This window comes from Etheostoma spectabile, chromosome 8 (assembly GCF_008692095.1).
Source record: "Etheostoma spectabile isolate EspeVRDwgs_2016 chromosome 8, UIUC_Espe_1.0, whole genome shotgun sequence".
Lineage (NCBI taxonomy): Eukaryota > Metazoa > Chordata > Actinopteri > Perciformes > Percidae > Etheostoma > Etheostoma spectabile.
The window spans coordinates 31,621,880-31,626,438 of NC_045740.1; the positions used below are offsets into that span (position 1 = coordinate 31,621,880).

At 40.3% G+C, this 4,559-nt stretch overlaps 1 protein-coding gene across 2 annotated transcripts in view; it reads left to right on the forward strand.

Moving 5' to 3' along the window:
• Positions 1–2,996: 2,996 nt before the first annotated feature.
• LOC116693428 (MTOR-associated protein MEAK7-like) overlaps positions 2,997–4,559 on the forward strand; it is a 13,836-nt gene continuing 12,273 nt past the window's right edge. For both annotated transcript variants that reach the window (XM_032522412.1, XM_032522413.1), the window contains exon 1: positions 2,997–3,087. The gene's annotated coding sequence lies outside the window, so the exon portion shown is untranslated. The remainder of the gene's footprint in view (positions 3,088–4,559) is intronic.

A 4,559-nucleotide genomic window follows, 5' to 3' on the forward strand; every position in this document is an offset into this window, starting at 1 on the left:
TGTATTTTGAGGCACCTAACTTATTTGTATGTCTGGTAAGATGTCTGGGCCTTCAGAGTTTAGAAGACATTGTGCTCACCTGGCTGAACAAATGACTTTTCAGATATGTAAAACATCTAAGTTCTTGTACGTCATGGCTGTGCCGGGGAGGCCTTCTGCCACAGGTCTGTTTTACAAGGCAGCACCTTATAGTCCAACCGGCGAGCAGATGTCCCAACGGCCACATGAAAACTGGGATGAGATCCTGGATTCTTTCAGCAGATGAATCAGAATGAGGAAGATGTCTGTCACAGCATCTGACAGAAAGAGATTCCTTATAATATTCTTCATAACACATGATTCTTTATAAATGTCCACGTATGTACATGCTGTGTGTGTGTGTGTGTGTGTGTGTTTATATCCTAGATTAATTGTATGGTTTGTCACTCTCATGCAAGTATTTACAATTGACTTGCACGTTTCGAAATGGTCTTAGTTTCACACTTCACAACTTTTATGATTCACAGTTTACAACTTTTATGATAGCATAAAAGGTTAAGTTCCATGTGGCCGATCATTTTCCCACCATAGGTGATCAGAAGCCAGCACACATGAAGAAACTTCTACCTACAGGAGAGCAGTTATTTCATTGGATTTTCATCTAGAAACATGTCAAAAGTGTTTTTCTGTTGCCTTTTGAATGATGAAGTGCAGCTACAGCCTAAGGTGGTCCAAGCCAATGAATGTCTCAGACTCAGAGGAGTGTCTTATTGAAATCCTTTAGTACACAATGCTCTCAAGCATACAAGACACATGTGTACAGGAAGTCTTTGGTTTTGCTGTGAGACCTGGAAAGCACAGTTCCCCTTGTGAAAACCCTCTCGTGCTGTTCATGTTAAAACCTCAGCAGAAAACGGCTTTGGGTTAGAGTTGTCACTTGTCCTTCTCTGAAGAAGCTCCTTTTAAAAATGCTTGAAAATTCTCTGTGATCATTCACATGATGATCGCCTCTGGCATGAGAATGCAGACGGAACACAGAAAGTACAAGTAACTACAATTACATGTGGTAAACCACAATAGCTTTTCTTGAAATGGATATGCAAAAACGCTTTGAAGTCGGGTTGACAATTTCAGTCCATCAAAGTGTGTGTGGTGTGTGTCGTTTCAGTCTTCTTTCTTTAAATTTGGTATTCAAATGGTGTATTTCCTGCGCAGTGTTTCAGCACTGAGACTTTTACCATATAGGGATGCAGTTGAGAGGAGGGTTAGTGGACAGAGGGAAGAGAAAAGAAGAACTAGCAAGACTCACTTCTCGAGTCTCAACTTGTTGACAGCTGGATCAGTAAAGAAGCATGAACACAGTTCAGCTGACAGTAAATGAGCCAAGTCTGTCTTTTATTGGAACGTGTGCACACACAATCATATATCAGTGAACCATGTGTTCTGTCTGGTTCTGTCTGTACCTGCTTGAAACACTAATGAAGAAACAAAATAGCAAAGGAGCTAAAAAAGTCACTGGTCTAAATTGTAAACTGTAAACCTGAAGGGTTTGCAACTGTTGACCCAGAGTGGCCATTTTGTCTTTACCTTTTTGATAATTTGGCCAGTATAGCTATCACCCTGCACTCCATTGAACGGGCCTTCATAATTTACATAACTCTTTTTGTGGTATAAACCATTTAAGGCCCATAAGGATTTAAACTGGGAACTAGAAGCCAAAGCAGCTGAACTGTGCATTTCTATTCAGATCTTTTACTTTTGACTCTCTTCTGTGACTTGCAGATTTTGGACTCCCTTTAGTTTCAAATATAAATTAAGAAATAGAAAAGTATCTACATCAACTGATTGTTTATTCAAATTGTTAATTTAAGTTGTGTACTTTCAAAATATTGCCAAAGGGCCTATCCACTTAAAAGGGTTCTTCACTTGTGCTTACATATAGTAGAAAAAGGGCAACGCTTTATAATGCTGGTGATTCAGCACTGATAACAATAATACACTTGGCTGGCTCTATGTAGGCTGTAACCGTAGCAAGGGACCAACAACCAGCAATCTACGGCCCATGCTAAATTCAAAGGGGAAAAGGTCAAAAACGATCATGACCCACATAACAACTTTGTAACTTTGGACAGCGAATGCACTCCAGAAGGATATTATTTATCTGTGGTTCATCTTCTGCTGCACACACTGATTCATCACTGGCATCCTGTTTCCAGCAGCCTGTTTACCCGGCGTGGGCAGATGGCTGCGCGTCACCTTCACATCCACGGTCCTACAAGACCTCATTACAATGCAACACACCCAGCTCAGTGCACTCACATAGTAAATCTCATGCCCTTAAAAGGAGCTTTTCAACTGCTTGCAGTTCCTGCATAGGGCTCTCTCTTTCTCTCTCTGTGGTGACTCCTGTGCAGACTCTGCTGGTGAAACATGGAATAGGACTGGAATGTTAACGTGAATCACTAGTTTTTTTTAAATGTATGGCTTACATGTGGTTTTGGGGCACATAATGTGTGTGTTTGCATGGGAAATAAGTTATAAAATAAAAAAATTGATTAAGGGTACCTCAGTGATGTCATTGGACCCAAACTCCCAATCTGTTTGGATTAACTATTTATTTCCTTGTAGATATATTGATGACTAACAGATGGAGAGTGAAGAATAACCACTAACACCGCCTTACAGTATGCTAAGTTGTAATTTATCTGATCTCTAACTTTAATAAGCTTGCATTCATGCAAGTCATTACAATGCCTATGTAGTGAGTATGTGTCTTTCTGAATATGGATTACTGTCCTTACTGCACTTGGTTTGACATGCAGCAGTAGAGGCGTTAGACAGAAGGACACAGGCGCCATGGATGTGCCTGTCCCAGCCCGCTGTGGCTGCTACAAGCGAAACTCCGAACAGACATTGTGTTGAATGTACCCCTGCTAAACAACGGCCAATTCTCCCCGCCTACGACACCGTGGACCAGTCATAATGAAGCAAGTGAACATTTGGCTCATTTGATTGGTTACAATCAATGTCATCCCTTTTAGTACCAGGAAGTTTACATTTTGTGCCACAGTGTGCAGAATGTAGCTAAAGCTTGCTGTTCTTCAAAAGGTTAGCGTCAATGTTGAAGTTGCTTAGCTTTGAGGACATCATGCTTACGTTATAACTTTATTTCATTGCACCCGAAGTCTTTAATATACGTGACAGTAACGTAGCCAATGCTGTGCTTTGCTAGCTAGCGTTAGCTGTTATCGTCCAAGGTCCGACAGGCTAGCCTCTTTATTACTCAGCAGCACTGCGAGCTGCATTAAAAACCGCGACCCTTTTAACAACATATTTAATATTAATATTTCCGCTACATTTAACGTGCCATGGTGTGCTCCCCTACGACATCTCCGGATCTTTTGGTCGTTACACACGAGGGAAGTTGTTCTTTTACTGATACATTTATGTTTTATATCTAAATTATTGATGCAGTGTTTTAGTTATGGCTCAGCCCTAGAACAGAGTTGAGATAAATAATTACTATAATATTTCTCAGTTAAGCTCAAGATCCTCCTTAGATCGCTGGTTCCCTTTGGGGGGGTAAGACACACAAAATGATGAAAACGATGAATTAGATTTAGGAAGTTGGAGAACACTACGTCAATAACGTAGCAGGATACTGCTTCAGTGTAAGGGGTTATATGTTAAAAGGGTTCGGAAGCACTGCCCTAGATACCGAGTAATACATCAAATCAAATTACAACTGATATGATGCGAATATGTCAGACTTCTATGAGCCTACAAAGTCAGTCATTAAGTGTTGAACTTCAAAACTGAATTATGATTTTTTTTCCATATATTTTTATCTTTATATAGACCTTAGTGGTCCCTAATACTGTATCTGAAGTCTCTTTATATAGACCTAGTGGTCCCTAATACTGTATTGAAGTCCTTTATATAGACCTTAGTGGTCCCTAATACTGGTATGAAGTCTCTTTATATAGACCTTAGGGTCCCTATACTGTATCTGAAGTCTTAATAGACCTAGTGGTCCCTATACTTATCTGAAGTCTCTTTATATAGACCTTAGTGGTCCCTAATAGTATCTGAAGTCTCTTTATATAGACCTTAGTGGTCCCTAATACTGTATTGAAGTTCTTTTTATATAGACCTTAGTGGTCCCTAATACTGTATCTGAAGTCTTTTTATATAGACCTTAGGGGTCACATACTGTATCTGAGTCTCTTTATAGAACTAGGGGTCTAATCATGTATCTGAAGTCTCTTTTATTAGACCTTAGTGGTCCCTAATACTGTATCTGAGTCTCTTATATAGCATTAGTGGTCCCTAATACTGTATCTGAAGTCCTTTATAGACCTTAGTGGTCCCTAATACTGTATCTGAAGTCTCTTTATATAGACCTTAGTGGTCCCTATTACTATATCGGAAGTCTTTTTCCCCAAATCCAGCCTACAGAATTCTAGCCACTAGAGCCAGTCCCACAATGAGTTTTCCTTAGTGTGTGGCATGTCTGAGTCTGTAGCTAGTGAGGAGGAGAGAGGGGGGCAAGGTGGAGGGTGGGGGTGTGGCCTTGACCA